Consider the following 18,453-nt stretch of genomic DNA (forward strand, 5'->3'; position numbering starts at 1 on the left):
GAAAGTGGAAAGAGAGAAAGAGGAGCCGTAGTGGAGGGCTACGGAGTAATTTCGACCACCTGGGGATCTTTAGCGTGCGCTGATATCGCACAGCACACGGACGCCACTTCGTTTCGCCTCCATCGAAACACAGCCCGGGAACTCCGTTGTTGTTGTTGCTATTGCTATTGTGGCTGTAGGAAGAAGGAAAAGAAAATGTTCGGGCCTGCTCCTGGCTCTGTAGCTGAGCCACCTCTGCGGCCTCGTGCGGCAAGAAGAGAAAATAAAGAAAAGAAAATAAAGACCTCAAAAACAGGTATCAAACGCAATGAGGTTGATTTGTCTCTGCTCCCCGCCATCGCCGTCGCTGGTCTCCTCGTCACAAATCATATAAGTTGGGTATTGTTCCTTTCCCTTCCAGTGAACCAATTATTAAAAAAAAAAGTGAACCAATTATTCCTTCAACTGAATTCAAAAAGCAGCCCTTTCTGAGTGAGTGTGTTCCCAAGCTTTAAAAGTCAACCAAGGCAGCAGCAACGGAGGTATTTAAAATTAACGCCGCTGCATGATGCTGCTAATTGGAGTTCCAATAGGCCTCATCGCTTCAAACTTCTGCCAAATCTTCATGCATGCGGGTATGACCGCTTCATGTTTAACATTACTGACAAGCGCAGAATTCACTCCGGTTGGTTGGTTGGTTCACAGGAAGGGAAAGGCGCAGTATCTGTCACAGTTGCTCTGTGGACAGCTGAACCGCGCCGTAAGGGAACGGAGGAAGGTGGGAGTTAAAGTGGAAAGACAGAAAGGGGAGCCGTAGTGGAGGGCTACGGAGTAATTTCGACCACCTGGGGATCTTTAACGTGCGCTGACATCGCACAGCACACAGACGCCACTTCGTTTCGCCTCCATCGAAACGCAGCCGCCGTGGTCGGGTTCGAACCCGGGAACTCCGGCACATTAGTCGGGCGTCTTACCACTGCGCCACCCCGGCGGGGTAAACAATAACTCTGCCTTTCAGGTTTCCGTGGTAGGAGCCCAGGATGAGTAGCAGACAAGGGCTGTACGCTTTTATCGTTACGCCCTTCCACGCATCGTGTCTAAAGCTCCGGCCTGTTTTCATTTTTCAGTAGGTCGATGCAGTGTCTTATGAGTGTTTCTCATGAATACTAGAAGGTAAGAGAGCTAAGAGCTTGGTACCTCGTGTCGTTACGAGCAGCCTATAGGCTTGAATAAAGGGACATGAGCAAAGTTTGACCGTTACAGGTCGGTGAGCGAAGACTTCAGGTGAGGTAAAAGATTGGTAGAATTGTTTTTATGACCAAGGGTGAATTGGAGACTTACCTGGTGGTGAAGAAAAGGAGGGGCCAGAGGAGCTGCTCGGTCCGCCCTCTTTGTCGTCCCTGACGTCATCACCCGAGCCTTTCACTGCGAGCAAAGTATAAGCAGCACACTCATGGACTTCGTTTATAGTGACAGTAAATGCCCTGTTAAAAGATATCAGAGCTTTATGCGCCCCATTTTTGTTATCATGCACTTGGTATAGTATATTGAACTTTCGAATAAATTTCAGAACCAGGAAAATGATAATCATATATGGCTCCTCGGCGATGAGATCAGTCGGTACATTGAGAACATGCACTACCCTAAAGTGAGTGAAAGAACAGAATGGCAAATATTTTCTCGTGAACTTCTTTTAGAGAAAGAGTATGCTTCTCAGGACGAAGGGAATATCAATATATCTAAAAATATTGAACAATTACGGTTGGAAACGGAAACACACTTCATCCTTACAACAGGGGAAGTTACGTTGTTAGCAAAGAAGTTACGGGCGTTTTTACCGAGCTGTCAATCTGCCTAAAAACGCCTCTAAGGGTAGAAATTCGATGCTGCTTTTAATGCCTTTTTCACATCTTAACCGCATTCAGTTACTATGCATGCGTCCGTTGTCGTCAGTATGTATTTCATATATATTGGAATCAACATGTACAATTCGTGGGAGCATGCCTATCCTATAAACTAGAGTGCTCTAGCTGTTTTACTCAAAATATTATTCGCAGTTCAAAAGCAAACGCCGAGTCAGAGCACTAAATTTAATAGGCTTTGTCTTTATTGATTACGACATTATGCTTGAGCTCACAGCTTCTTATTTGAGACAATCTACACAGCATATAAGCGCGTCTTCAAGACTAGCCTTGGCAATGAAAAGAGGGAGCGCGAATAACAGCAACAACTTGCGCAGATATTACTACCGCTAATTTTAATATTTAGGTGGAACGACCGGCGAGGCGAATTTCTTGCTCGGCACTTACGAGGCCACTTTTGTCCATAACCCGTCGTATACATTAGTTTGTGATATATATGATTGAAGAAACCATCTATAAATTTTTGCTACGGTTTCTAGTTTGATTTTATGCATGGTGCAACCCGAAATATGTACCTAGGAAAGTTATACAACACAAAGGAAAACTACGCGGAGCTCGACTCAACTCTCGCGCCGAGGCAGTCGCGGAAACAAATTGGCTATCAGCGAAGATACCACCCAAGTGGATATCCACTGAGTGTGCATTCTTGAGGATGCCACAACACCACTTCGGTTTGGAGGAGCTGCTGTCTCACAAATGATTTCACACCGTCCAGAATGTTCCCACTTTTTCAGCCGCTCTTGTTCGAAATGGGCTCCAACCTTTCTGAAGCGTAGCTGAGGAATCGGTGCTTCGTTAAATACGCGGGGTGAGATTGTTGTTTGAAGCCGTTCAAATAGACGGTGGCTGGCGGTTCAACAAAATTCTCTTTTTAGCATTCCTGATACTAGTCATTACGTAATTAATCGTTAGAACTTGAACCTGAGGGGGACGAACAGGGCGCTGACAGTAAAGACCACAACCATGCTCATGGGAATATGCTGTTCTGCTAAATATGGATGCATTATTTGACTGTGCTTAAAATCAGGTTCGAAAATACGCAGTTATTGGGGTGCTTTTCCACTCTAACTTCTTTAATGTGACTGTTTGCTGAATCAGAATGCCTGCAATCAATTTAGGGGCGTATGTATATTGCCAGGCGCAACCTGTGCTTTCCCGTGGTACATAAGCCTTTGACTTGAGAAAAGTCCACCGAAGCGCATGTGATGATTTATACCTTGGATGCCCTTATTGAAAACTCCTAGCGAACATCGGTATTCGCATTCTGAACAATGTCACATGTTTCAAGGTTTGAAGTGACAGTTTCTGGATGTGTTGCCTTCCATCCTCCATATGCCATGAGGCAACTAATAGGAGAACCGCAGTTAAACGCTGTAGTTGTTTATAAAAGCACATCGTGTACTCACCCGCACTTCCGGAGAGAAAGACTCCAAAGCCAACAACCAGCAGCAAGAAAAAAGCGGCTCCTACGAACATCATGAAGGACAACCGACGTTGCGCGCCCCTGGAAAAGAACATTTGCTGTCATTCTTTACAGCGGTGCTTAGCCACCCATTTTTCTTGAGATTACACTCCTGTTAAAATTGTACCCGCTTATATTGGTAAACTGTTGTCGGAGTCTTGCCGTAACCTTTGGAATGAAGGTGACAAAAGTGATTCAGTCACTGTAGTATACGAGGTGGCCGTGTACGAAGAAAGCAAGGTATTTGAAAGAATAGGGGCAATCCAATGAAAAACAAAAATGCGCATTAGGTATATGCAATGCCATGCACTTAGATGTTTGGAGCATCTTTTTCACATTTTTTGTTTGCCATCTACTGGTTGCGGTAGAGTAGAGCAGTGCATTGAGGACAAATTATATATATTTTTGTCCTGAATGCATTACTCTACTCTACCGCAACCAATAGACGGAAAACAAAAAATGTGCAAAATATGCTCCAAACATCTAAGTGCGCGGCATTGCATATATCTAATGCACATTTTGTTTTTCATAGGATGGGCTCTACTCTTTTAAATACCTTGTATTCTTCGTACACGACCACCTCATATATATATATATATATATATATATATATATATATATATATATATATATATATATATATATATTTACAGAGTAATAGCAGTAGTAGTGCTAACACTTTCGTTACATCTCCGCAGCTGCTGGCATTGACATGACCCGATTTTGGTATTGGCACTATTATTCCAGTGATGCTTGTCAGTTAATCTCACTTAATTTTATTCCGCAAAGGTTCACGGGGATATCTTGAGTAATGTGAGAATTTGATTACAACATAACTGAAAGAATGCCAACAGGAAATACCAACCTTCCTACCACTCATTTTCTCACTTCATGAAGTGCCCAGTACCACCTTACAGGAAATCAATGCTCACATAAAAATTGCAAAAATGCTCCTCGTAATCAAAATACGGAAAGTTACGCAGCAAACATGGACGAACCTTTCATATTGCTATTCAGAGCATATGACATTACTTAACCATGGATGATTCTATCACTGAACCTTTAGAAACATTTGATATCTTTTGTACCTAAAGGTAGTGAGTCCCAAACATTTCTTTCCGAGCTGCATGACTCGCTTTGAATTAAGCCTCCAGCCAGCTTAACCGAATGGGGGAGTGAACAGACCGGTGATAAAAAGACAGGCGTACAAAAATCCTCTTGTCCGTTTATGAAATTTGTTGTTCTTTAAGATAGGTGATGTTGCTTGTGACAATAAGTAGAACAAAAAAGGCTCGTGCAGGCACATAAAGGTGGTTGAAGTTTTTGAAGTCCGCTCTCGAAATGTGTAAAGATGCATCTGTAATCTAGCAACACTATCCTGTTACAGGTCTACTTCTTTGTTTTCAGAGGGGCGTTCGCCAGGTTCGTATGCTCGGCTCGCGTAATAGCATTTTCTGCTTATAGGCGTCGGTATGCGCGCGCTAAACGCTCGAGGGAAAACACATCAGGGATGCGCAAAATGCTGGCCACGGTTTTGGTCGGTATACACAGCGTCAAGCAAGCGCTTGGGCAGGCGATCGTCGCAATCAAGCTCGCGTAGAACTGGGAGGGGCAAACATTTATACCAAAATAACGCGGATCGCATACAATCTCACTGTAACAAAATGAAGATGTATTTATGTGATCGAATGCTGATACTTGCCCGCCTCCTTCAACCACTGTGGAAAAAATAAATGGAAAAGAAACCGAAATTAGCGCTAAAGTTAGACTGAACGGCACAGGCGCTGCGGTTTGTATCCAAAATAAAGAAGAAAATTCGGCAGGTACGCCTGAATAGCATTGGAGTAGAAAGAACTTTGTTAGGCTGTGGGGGAAGGGCGGAGGCAGCTCACGACACTTGTTATAGAATTTGTTGAGAGATCAAATGCATGAATAATAACTGCATTGCCACTACCATTGTGTATAAGATGCTGGAAACAAATTATTGAGTGCTGCATTGCCAAGCCAAGTAACATACGCGTCTACTAACAGCATATTTTCATTAAATATCATATTGCCACGTGCCTAGCGCCGCGCGACAGCCGTGTTTGGTGCCGACGACAACGAAGCGGTGGTTGGCACGAGCGGCGCGCTGGTGCTGGACGCTGTGACTCTGTGTTCGAAACGACAAGCCGACCTCATTCTCGGGTCCTTGGCTACGTGGTACTTTCACGGTTCCCTCTGACTTCAGTCGTGACAATATATTCAGCGCATTTCAAGCAGATGGAGCTAAAATTAAAAACAAAAATAGTTTACTGCATTTCGGTGCAGAAAACGTCCTATTATTTCCACCCATGTAGTATCCTCAAGGTTTTTTATGCTAGAGTGCATGCAGCTCGGTCTGTCGAAATGCAAAGAAATTGTAATTAGTTTCAGTGCACAACTGATCTCAACCAATTATACAAATAACTAAAAATGAACCAGAATTAACCAAAAAAGGGATAAGCTTCATTTGCCCCAACATTAACCATATAAAAACAATTGAGGAATTAAAGTGCGGTGTTAAGACTCTGTCACCTATGCATCTCAGTGAAGCTGGAGGTTTTCCGTAATTTTGTTTTGAAATCCAGTTAGTTATATAACTGGCTAAGATCGATTGCGCATTTTGTGTTAATTCACATCAAGGTTAGGTGTGTTTTGCTAACTGATAGAGAAGGTTAGGAAGATACAATATTTCTTCTGTAAATGTATCCCATGCGTGGTTTCAGAATATAAAAATTCCTCGAAATATAAAGAAAACGCAATAGCTCTCTTGCGCTAGTGCATTGCAGCGCCGTGAATAGCATTTTGAATTAGCAATGCATGCGCAATCACGTGTGCTGGGTGTTTGCATTACGCGGGCTTTCTTTAAACATCCAATATAAAGCCAGCGCAAGAGGTAGTATGCCGATAAAAAAATGGTATTGGTTGTTGCTTAATCCTATACAGCTAGCATAAAGAAACGCATTGCATCTTACAGTGAATATGTAATATTTCCGTCATTATTCTTAGTTTATTACCAAATTAAATGGACTATAGAATATACTCTGAGGAGCGCCACATAACGGCAAACAATGTGCATCTAAGATTACCTAACGATGGTGACCCGATTTTTCTGAAGCACTTAATTACTCAAACAATCCTAAACACACTATAGTTATGGACTGCTGGCAATTGTCTACAGGATTTTAGTGCGTAACTCTTTTACTAACTTTTTGACCTTTTCTATCTTGAGGTCTAGCTTCCAACCTGAGCCTCCAATATGAGTTCGAAATGAGGTTGAGTGAGGTGGCTAGTACTGTCTGGAAAAGTGAGGTGAGGTTGTCTCATAACACCTCAACCTGTGAGGTTGAGGTTCAGCGAGGTCATGTGGGGTGAGTGGATGTCTTTGAGGTGAAATTACCACCTCTACTTCTGTGTCTAATTGCGTTTGAGAATGCAAAAAAAAAAAAAAAAAAAAAGCCACTAGGTTGCCTTGTAAAGCGCAGTCATAGTAGGGCCCCTTTAACAGGGGCGGAATGCGCGCGAAGAAGCTTTTTACGCATGTTCCCTAGGTTGGCAGGAGCGGCTTTGATATAAAGCCTCGCTTCAAAAAGCCACATGAATAGCCTGAATGGACTAGGAATAGCGTGGCTCAGAATCCCATGTTCCTGGTCTGTTTGAATACCATCTCTAACGTGTTTCCTTAGTTGGCAGCTCTTGTTAATTCGGCCATGATCATCTCATCTGCCAACTATCGCCTGCAGTAAGGAGGCTGTTTTCGTGCTATTCCAGGTATACACCTTGTCTTTCCCTCCCAGTAGTATTTCTAATGGTAAAGTGACAATTTATTCAAATAAGTGGGACAGGTGGCAGTTGGGTGGTAGCTTTACTTTATAATTGAACCTGCTGAAACATTTTCTGCCACAAGTGTCTTAGGAGCCATGGTTACGTAGCCGCTTCTAAAACATTGCTCGTCTGACTTTATGTACTGATTGATATCAAAGGAGCTAGCAACGCGAATAATCGCTATGTCATGATGTCACAGAGCGCTATTGGTTGTGAGTTATTGGTACCAAATTGAGTACGCTTGTGCCCATATGCAAGCTAGATATCATAACTTGCATTGTATCTGTCGGCTAGTTATAGACTGAATTTTCTCGACTCTTAGTACTTACTTGACATCTGGCTGCTTTCTGAATACAGAGCAAAAATTTGACACGTTTGTTAGTACAGCACTAGAAATAATCAATGCCTTTCTGCAGTGGTGGCTTTTGCCGTACCGGAACATCAGTTCAGATTGCGAGTGAACTTAGAAAATTAGATATATCACTTCACGTGCTTGTATTCGCTTAGACCCACATATACTAGGTACTACGAGGCGCGCTGGGCGCCGCCTAACAGATCGTGACAACGATTTCTCTCTATATAAAAATGTTAATTTCGTAAGTGGCCTGGCTTTCTGGCCGATATTACCTTCCAGAGAACTAATTACATACTACAGAGGTTTGAAGTTTCTGGTACTGTTGTTTAAGAAACTCGCTTATACGTAAGGAACATACGGAGGAAGAAATGAAGCATGTGAACTTTGTCGTTACCCGCTAAATTACAGCAGCCCGAATTGTTTAATTAGTCCGCCGCATTGCTTTTCAGTTGATGCATTTTTAACAGTGGGTGGTGTAAAAGCGACTTCAGCTGACTGTCAGCTGTGGCTTCCTGGAAGTTGCACACATATATCTTACATCCCTTGGATCCCCCCCCCCCCCCCCCCCATTTATTACGTAGCCTGATATGTCCGCTGAAAAAGAAAGTACATAAACAAGGTGACAACCACTGCGCTGAGAGTGCTTCTAATTATCCACTAGGCTGGCACCAATCTTCTGTTATATATAGGAATGGTTGGGGCCTGGTTTCATAATAACTACCCGAGCGTGGATCATAGGGATTATTATAATACACCGATAAGTAAGGGTACCTACGTTTCGTTCCACGCATTTTCATCTCCAGCGTTTCACGTCGCACAAGCAAAGTAGTGTTTTCCACAACTAGAAAAGACTTCAATGGCGTCCCTGCGTTTTCTCTGCCGATCCTTCGGATACCCGGTTTCCGCATCTTTCTTTGCATTGCCGAGCGTATAACCTTGCACGTGGTATTTCAATGTTGTGGTACGAGATGCGATCACGATCATATTCAAAAGCAAAGCTTAAGTACAGAAAAACAACAACATCGAATTCTGTGAACACATGCATAGCCGACGTTCATCTTTGCCATTGCAGTCAACTTTTCATAGAAAGAAATCGGCTAAACAATGAGCTCAACACACGGTTAAACTTTGGATAACCGACATAGTTACCTGGGAACAGGAGGTACCACGCGAGCGAGGACCAGCTCCTCTGTGTATGTTACTTCTCAGAGTGACGAAAACGAACTATTAAAAAAAAGAAAAAACATCGCATTTTTGCAGCTGTGGGTGGAGAGCCTATGGCATCAAATGGTCGAATTTTTGTGCCTCATAATCTGTTGAGCCGAAAATAGCTCTTGCTTCTATTCGTTCGCCCACATGAAGTAAAGAGAGCTGCGGTTCAGTTACGCTCTGACCTGTTGGGCACCGGGCAACAATAGATATTTTGAAAAACGCTTTTTTCGAAGCGACTGCGGCATTCTGTTAGATAGTAGCTATTAAAAACGTATTTGTGAGAAAAGTCCGTTCTTTCAATGTGAAATGTGGATTTAATAGATGGTTTGAGCGTCTAGCGCTGCCAGTAATTCGGGCACAGCAGGGTCGAATTGCCAGCCGCAGGGCACAGCTTCAGCGCGAGAGATGGGCGCCGGAGACAAGCGATGGTGATGGCGATGCCGCAGCGTTTTCTGTTCTTTGTCTTCTTTACATTTCCCCCACGTGAAGAAGTCGCCATTCTGGCGACTCAGGGAGAAGAGACGACCAGAGGGTTGTAATATGGCTTGAGGCGGCTAACGTGGACAACCTCGCGGCCGCGACGGCGGTGGTCGGAAGAAGGGGTGACTGGCTAGATGACGTAGTTCACAGGGGATGTGCGTTCCAAGACGCGATAAGGTCCATGGTATTTGGTTTCTAGTTTGTTGGTGGCAGGAACGCATAGCCAAACGAAGCTGTCGGCCAGGAACGTGGGAGCAGGGGTATCGCTATCATGCTGATCTTTGCAATAGCCTTGAGTGTTTGAGGTAAACGTGCGAGCTAGCTGACGGCATTCCTCGGCTTTCTGTACAATATTTGACAAAGCACTGTACTCAGAGGCATCTGGATGATATGGCAAAATTGTGTCCAGAGTACAAGGTGGTTCACGGCCGTATAAGAGAAAGAAGGGTGAAAAACCAGTTGTTGCTTGGGTGGCAGTGTTGTACGCGAACGTTACGAATGGCGGTACCTGGTCCCAGTTGGAGCTTCCAGATTCAGATGTAACATACATTGCGAGCATGTCCCCAAGCGTACGGTTGAAGCGCTTCGTGAGGCCGTTTGTTTGCGGGTGGTACGCAGTTGTAGCCCGATGTATCGATTTGCAAGACGACAGGAGCTCTGGGACTACTTCTGAAAGGAAGACACGACCTCTATCACTCAGTAGCTCGCGAGGGGCGCCGTGTTGAAGAATGAAGTGGTGCAGAAGAAAATGGGCTCCCTCTCGGGCTGTCGCCGCGGGAAGTGCAGCCGTCTCGGCCTAACGGATCAGGTGGTCGACTGCGACGATGACCCATCGATTACCAGCGGCACTGCATGGTAGCGGACCATAAAGGTCGATTCCCACGCGATCAAACGCGCGAGCTGGACACGGTAAAGGCTGGAAAGGGCCAGCGAGGTGGCGAGAAATCTTGCGTTGTTGACAAGCGGTACAAGGGCGAATGTAGCGCAGTACGAAATTGTACATTCCCCGCCAGTAGTACCTCTGACGAATTCGATCATAGGTTTTCAGGACTCCAGCATGAGCGCTTTGCGGGTCGGTGTGATGGTGGGCACAAACCTCGGAGCGGAGGTGGCGCGTAATGACAAGAAGCCACGCTCTGCCGTCTGAGTTGTATTTCCTTCGATAGAGAAGGCCGTCCCGAATGGTGAAATGGGAGGCCTGTCGTCGGAGTGCCCGAGGATGCGTAGCCGCGGAAGTAGTGCGAAGGATATCTAGCAGGTTAGAAACCCAAGGATCTTGTCGTTGCTCGAAAGGCATATCCTCAATGGTGAGTGCTGACAAGGAGGCTTGAGGAGGGGATGATGAGTTAGGCGAGCGCACCGGTGACCGAGGAAGAGCGTCGGCGTCAGAGTGCTTGCGGCCAGAGCGGTACACTACACGGGTGTCGTATTCCTGAAGCCTGAGAGCGCAGCGCCCGAGACGGCCAGACGGATCCTTGAGAGACGCGAGCCAGCAGAGAGCGTAATGATCTGTAACTACCTCGAAGGAGTGGCCGTATACGTAAGGGCGGAACATCGTTACAGCCCACACGATTGCTAAGCACTCCTTTTCGGTAACAGAGTAGTTGGACTCGGTTTTGGTAAGAGCACGGCTTGCGTAGGCGACAACGTATTCGGAGAAACCAGGCTTGCGCTGGGCGAGGAGGGCGCCGAGGCCGACACCACTGGCATCGGTGTGAAGTTCTGTAGGTGCAGTAGGGTCGTAATGGCGAAGGATTGGCGGTGACGTCAGAACATTGCGCAGTGTCCCGAATGCATCATCGCATGCTGGCGACCAAGAGGAGAGGTTAGGGGTGCCTTTCAAGAGCTGTGTAAGGGGGGCTATGATGGTTGCGAAATTCCGAACAAAACGACGAAAGTACGAGCAGAGGCCCACGAAACTTCGCAGTTGTTTCAAAGTGGTCGGTTTCGGAAAGTCAGCGACGGCGCGGAGCTTCTCAGGATCAGGCAGAACTCCATCTTTACACACAACATGTCCGAGTATTGTGAGCTGGCGGGCACCGAAGCGGCACTTTTCGAGGTTCAGTTGAAGGCCGGCGCGGGTTAGGCAGGTGAAGACCTGGCGAAGTCTAGTCAGGTGGGTCGGGAAGTCGGTTGAAAAAACGGCGATATCATCGAGGTAGCATAAACAGATGTTCCATTTCAGGCCGCGCTTTTCTTTGTCTTTGTTCTTTGTCTTCTTTACAAATGCATAACAAAACCATGATTTCAATATTGATACGACCCTGGACACAGTTAAAAGAGCAATCGCGAGAGTTTTTGACAATTATTAGAGGACGAAGACAAGCATCCCAAGGGAGGGCACATGCATATATCAACTCGCCAGCTTGATAGAAGTATGAGAGGGACGAGAGAAGTTGCAATGGGAAAACATTTCTCACCAAACACAAACTGTGCGCTGAAGAATGCTCCGAGGGCTCTTCATATGTCGTTTAGACCAATAACACGCAGAGGAAAGGGCAAGTCGCATGGATTGCGCATAAGCGCCGCATGTACGTTTCCAGCCTCTTCTTGCAGGTACAGGATCGAACCGTTGATACATTACAGCTGCAGCGACTCATCGCTATAATTATTACGGGGGCGTTGCAGATAAATAACACTCCACCTGTGCTGTTCGGACGGAGGAAGTACTTACCGATTGTAGAAGCAGCTAGAAAGAGGATATACCAATTGCATCAATGAGAACATGCTCAATTTAGCAAGGTATTGACTGTCTTAAATGGATTCTAGTAAATGACACAGGATTCGTCTCTACAAACAGTTTACTTACTACAGCTAAGATTGTGCATTTATTGGGGCATCGAGATTAATAGTGCACAAAACTGGCTTCACAGCAAACAAAACTACGCCGTAATCCCACAAACTTTATACGTGACGAAAAACTCGGTACTGCCACTCATGTCCTCAAAATCTTAAGGGCCGCATTAATTCTCTAATTTACAGTCTCGACACAAGCCTTCAACGTCTGAGAGTTAATGGTCGTAGCATTGACGTGACCGCTGTTCACCGCTGTATGACGCTCTCACTGCTCACCGCACCGCCTGCATCTCACAAATAGGGCTTTTGCATTGTACAGCGGTGCCATACCTAAAGAGCTTTATACAGAAAAACGTCCACTAAAAAAAGTTACAGAATTGTGCTTAAGTCTGATTAGGAGCGGAAATGATGAAATGCACTTTACAGGACTGTTTTCACTGTCTCATCATTGTCATCCATTCTGTCATCATCACTATCGATACTATGATTATCAGCTATATGCACCGTCATTTTCACAGATGCTATACCATCATTATCTATAACGGCAGCGTCATTATCATTGCTACGGTCATCACTATCATATCACTAACTGCATCGTCGTTGTCATCGGTACTGTCATGTTCACGCTACACAAAAATTACGATCACTATCTTAGTGGTTTGCGCGCTGGGCAGGGGATCGTAGGAATAGTGGTTAGAATCCTTGTGGAGACTGACCTTTTTTTCTTTTTAAGTATCAGGTCGTGCAAACATTTCCGGCGAACATTTGTTGCGAACATTTCCGCAGCCCATGAGCAAAGACAAGATTTCGCCTTAAATACTAATGAGTTTAAGACCTCTCATCACGAGACGTTCGCTTTAGAGTTCTGGCGAAGTATAGACTAAACAGCGCATGGTGCGATATTTACACGCACTACGCTTACTGTTACACAATCTGTCATACAGGAGTGTCCAGAAACGATGTCCGTGTTTTGTTAATCCTACACTTATGAGAAGTCTGCACGAATAGAAGCAGCTGAGTACGTCAACCAAAAATTTCATCTGGCTGCGCAAATCTTTGGCCGAGTGCAATGTCGCTTCTTTTTCGATTGAGGTTCTTAGCAGTTATTGGGAGCAGTACTGAACAGTTTTATAATGTTCTCACGTAATCTGGTGACATAGGTGAATGTGTATGGTGTTATAAAATTTAACGTTCTGCCCATTGTGAGTCTCTGAAAATTTCCATCGCTTGATAACATTATATACAGGGGTACCGTACTTACTTCCTTCCATGGCTGATTGATCACCTGGAAGAGAAACGATAGCCGTGAGAAATATTATCGATTCTGAAATATGAGGGTGCGCTTCGTTATATATTTCAAGTGAACATGTGGGGTGCATGCTTGGCCTTAAGGCAACATATAAGACATGGACCCTGGTACGCACCCATGGTCACTCAAGTGCAGGTGTTCTTGCTGGTTAAAAAGTAGCCTCCAGTAACGATGTCACTTTTCGACGCGATGTCAGGCGCCTCCAAAGTGCTTTCCAAGAAGATTGTTATGCACCAACCATGCTATAATGAAAGCAACGCAGAGGGAAAAAATGATCGCTAACCACGCGGTGCTGCACAGCCCAGTTATCGTTGTTCAGTCCCGGCCGGTAATCAGCAGCCGTCCTGCTAATAATGAAGAGTCGTGCTTTTAGTGAAACGTGGCACTGGTGTATGCTACGAGATAGAGAGCGATGCTCTCTTGGCACGTAACGGATATCAACACGCACGTAGGAACTGCTGGAACCTTCCGACAAAGAACATCCTTCCTGTCAGACTTTAAATTGCTCAGTGGATTGGTGGCTCACACAAAAAAAGTAGCCAGTGTCGAGGGAACACCTATGCTCAGCATCAATTAGCCCAGCCTCGTCCTCGGTCGGCAACGAGGCGCCACCGTAGCCTGACAGAACCGACTGTGGTTCTTGAAATTGAAGCTCTCAAATACTACCGGGTTTTATGTACCAGTCTATTATAGCTTCTCACTCTTTCTGAAAGCCACTCGCTGCCCAATGATCTCTTTAGTCTCTTCTTCCTGACTGACCACCTCCGCTCTGTGCAGCGAAGCGCTTCGCCCAGCCGAAGAACGGCAGCTGCTTGAGACGTCCACGCAGTGCTGGCACTTGCTACGCTTTACCTAACATGACATCTATAGGTCATCTGCACTAAACATGTTCTCCAATCAGCTTTAGATGGCGTTAACGAATTTTCACATTCAATCCAGAGCACAATTTATCCCTCCCAATACGGCGCAGCCTCTGTGCCCATCAATAAATTGACGGAATAATTGTGTCATTTGTTTTACAAACCTTTGCCACCAGCGGCAGTATTATCCAGCTGGGACACACGGCACCCTCGTTTTACCGTTTCAAGGCAGTTTTCATACCGTTCATACCCGTATCCACGTCACAACCCGACGGCACTGTCAACAGTGGCTACCCCTTTAAACTGAACTGAGAAATTCCTCACAAGAAAGTGTGCCTTTTATTCGCAGTGTTCGGTGCCAAATGTCCCCGAGTGAAAGTACTCTTGTTGAAAGAGACTGCAGTGGCTGGCACAGCCCGCCATATGCCGTCGTCTGCTTTACTGACGGCAGATCGTGGTGTTTAGCACAGCCTACAGGCAAGTCCAAACCTAAGCTATCGTTGAGAGAGTTTGCCAGCGCCATCTTCCTGCTCGGCGGTGGACGCGTACACCCTACTACGTCGCAAGTGTCACGAAGGCACGAGATTGAATAGGAAGATTGGAAACTATGTGACAACCCTCTGGCGCTACATATGACAAGGCCGCCAGTCACGAGCCCTCGTTAAGGTAATCAGCAAAAAATGCAGGAAAAGGAGAGGCTTCGTAATGAGATGCACAAGCGAGACAAGCAAAACAAGAACGAAAGATAAACAGGAAAGTATAAGGGTTGTTTTATGTTGATCAGCCTGAAGCAAAAATATATTAATGTAGAACTGATTTAAGAGTAGAAAAAGCGAGCACTTCATAATGATCGAATGAAAAAATCTCGTGTGCTTGCCTTTGTGTTAGAGGCTTTGACTCTCTTAGGAAATTCATAACTAAGCTAATTGTTTGTCGGTTATATAGCTTAACGAGGGCTTCGAGTCTTGCGGCCTTGACTTCGTAGACAACCTCAAAGGGTTATGGCACAGCTCCCACCCTCTCCGTTAGATGACGTTTCTACGTGATAATCGCGGTATCAAAGGACATTCCACTTTCACGGTTACGGAGGAAGGTGGGGTTAGCGAACATTGTTAAGGATAGGCTGCACGCAACGTGCTTACGTTGAGTGCTGCCTATCCCCAACAATGTTCGTTTTTTGGGTGCTCACCCAAACATGTAACAGACTGAGAAGTCTGTCCAGCACCTCCATCGGTGCAGCACTGGACACCAAATTCGGAGGTCGTCGGCTCGAATCCCACGGCAGTATTTGGTTATTTTTTTCTCGGTTTTGCAATCATTTATCTCCACGATTACAAAGTCCAGCGCCCATGTATAGGTTCGAAAACCACGCACGACGCATCGCTAACAGATTCGCGTGGACCATCGGATGTAAATATTCGCTCCTTGATTATTAAAAAGACGTCTATACATTATGATGTGTTAGTTCCATGTGCCATTATGTGCGTCTGAGAACGCAGACACGTTGGCACTGGTGACTTGTTATAAATCCTGATTACACTCAACCATAAGTCATGTGCCCCAGCAGCCTGAACAGCTCAACACGAATCTTGTCTATAAGACACCGCTGACTGGGTTGCGCCGACACTGTAGCCAGTCAGAGAACAGTGCGCCACTCACAGGAAACCATCGATCGTAGCTGAAAGCGCAGTCACTTACACGACAGCAGGCAGAGCCTTCAATTTGGTGGTATAAGTCCGGTCGCTCTTCCGAGTCGCCGGCCGTCAGAAAAGAGGAAAGGACCTGTCCCTGGACAGCGCGCACGCAGCAAGGCCTAGCCAGGTAGAGCCATGGTAGATACCTGCGAGGAGAACAGAGTAGGTAATGAGGCACCTGTCGCTGCCCGAACAAAGTCGACAGATGACAGCACTTCGCGGGCAGAGAGGACTATCACAAGTACCAGAAGCCGGGCAAAAGAACTCAGGTCGCAGGTAGCAGAATAAGTGAGGCCGCAGAATAAGCGAGGCCTCAGATGCAACAATTGGCTCCGATCAGTTCTTCTTCTTCTTCTTCTTCTCCCTTGTTGTAATGGCACATATCCACAGTGGGGGATTGGCCAGAATTCGTTGTAGGTGACATAACATTTTTGATAATGTCGATTTGACTATATGATACAGATAACCTAATAATTAGGAGCTAGTGTAGCTGAAATAACTTGAAATTTTGAGGCGATGTAATAGAAAGCAATGAAAAAAAGGAATAAAATTGTAGATTACTAAAAATAATAATAAGAAGAAAAAATACAATTCAGACAGATCAGCGCTAACACACAAATCTTCCAGTAGCAATATTATAATTATGAAGTAATTCACACACCGGTTTTAGGGCATACCCTTTGACGGTTGCATCAAAGGAGAGGAGGACAGGAACTGTAAATGGCAGTCCTAGGCGAGCAAGAGGTATTTCTAGATAATGTCTTCTCTGAGTAGCATACCTGTGGCAGGAGAGGATGTAATGTTCAATTGTTTCCACGTCATTACATGACGCACAAAGATTGGACGGCATGAATCCAGAGCGACATAAATAAAGATTGAGGGAAGGAATTCTACAACGCATGAGCGTCATGGAAACCTCACATTGCCTGGAGGTACAACATCGGACATTCCAATGGAAATTTAAATGATTAAAATCCGTAGTCGCAAGGAGTGGCTCATGGCTCAAGGAGTTTAACGTTTGAAATCGTTCAAAACGGGATATATTTAGCAAGATAATATTGTGTACAACATCGGCAACAGGCCCACTGAGAGCTGAATTTGCTAAATAATCCGCCTTTGTATTAGAAGCGATGCCGCAGTGTCCCGGAACCCACTGAAAACGTACTTCCTGCAAGTGTATCGGAAGGAAAAACATCAGGGTTTGTTTCAAAAGACGCATTTTTGGACTTTCTAATGCTGCTAAGAATGACAGGCAGTCAGAGAGTATGATTACGTGAGTAACATTACCGGGAACGTTTTGAAGGGCCAAACCAATTGCAAGCAATTCAGCAGTAAATATTGGTGTGTAATCAGGGATCCGTACAGAAAAACTCAAATCAAGTGCTTTGGAGTAAATCCCTATTGCTGCTTTTTCATTTCGTTGTGAGGCATCTGTGAAAATAGGTACGTGTCGTGGATATTGTAATAGATAATCTTCAAGGTGTCCCTTTATTACCGTGGTAGTCAAGTGTTTTGCATTAGATGGCAACGACTGGTCAAAGCACAGTGTGGAAGTAGCTTGAACATTGCCAACACGTCTTACTGACCTAAGCGAAACTGCAAGTTTGGACAGCAAGGACTGAGTAAATACAAATTGTGGTTGCTTATATTGCGGCCAATGATAATCTAGAAACTGAGATTGGTGTGTAATAAAAATGGGAGAAGCCACTCCAGACAGAGATTCCAGTGCTCTTAAAAAGGTTCGCACAGTTAGCAGCTCAAATCGAGAGTTCAAGTCTCGTACACGGGCCTCTAAATAGAGGACTGCATTTGAAACTGTTCTTGGCAACCCCAAACATAGTCGTAAAGCGCGCCTCTCCAGTAGCAACAAAGGTCGTAGTTTGTAATTAGGACTGCCCGAGAAAAGAACACAGCCGAACTCCAGAATTGGTCTCAAATAAGTTTTATAGAGAAACAAAAGAGTATCTCTACGCATACCGAATTTCTTATGGCTAATTCGAATCAGGCGACCAAGGGCTCGCTCACCTTTCAGGCAATTACTTTTGATATGAGGCCGCCAGTCTAATTGGGAGTGGTATAATACACCCAAGTATTTTAATGATTCAACCTGTGAGATTTGTGAACCGCAATACACAAGGGAGATATAAAGAGGGTGTGCCGGTGGGAAAACGAGTACTGAGGATTTCTTCTTGTTGAGAGTTAATTTTACTTTACCGAGCCAAACTTCAAGGGCATTCAAGTAGGCTTGCAATAGCTGATATAAGGAATGAACATCTCGTGCAGAAGAGAAAAAGGCAATATCATCCGCATACACGTACAATTTTATATTTGGATGAACAGGAATATCTCTCATTAATATATTAAATAGCAATGGAGACAGCACCGATCCCTGAGGCACGCCTCTAGTTTGGTAATAAGTTTCAGAAGTTATAGAACCTCTCGTGCAGAAAAATTTTCTATTGCTTAAGAATTCTTTTAACCATGCAAACATGTAAGAAGGCGACCTAATTTCGTTTATCTTATTCAACAGAATAGAAT

At 45.0% G+C, this 18,453-nt stretch overlaps 1 long non-coding RNA gene across 1 annotated transcript; it reads right to left on the minus strand.

The window, feature by feature from the left end:
• Positions 1 to 1,320: 1,320 nt before the first annotated feature.
• On the minus strand, positions 1,321 to 16,050 carry LOC146176110 (uncharacterized). Its single transcript, XR_014701494.1, has 5 exons — positions 15,920 to 16,050; positions 13,314 to 13,337; positions 7,539 to 7,556; positions 3,308 to 3,405; positions 1,321 to 1,404 (listed from the first exon to the last, which is right to left on the minus strand). It is a non-coding gene; the product is annotated as an uncharacterized LOC146176110 (long non-coding RNA).
• Positions 16,051 to 18,453: the final 2,403 nt, after the last annotated feature.

The sequence above is a fragment of the Amblyomma maculatum genome, chromosome 10 (assembly GCF_055883805.1).
Source record: "Amblyomma maculatum isolate TAMU_Amacu chromosome 10, ASM5588380v1, whole genome shotgun sequence".
Classification (NCBI taxonomy): Eukaryota; Metazoa; Arthropoda; class Arachnida; order Ixodida; family Ixodidae; genus Amblyomma; species Amblyomma maculatum.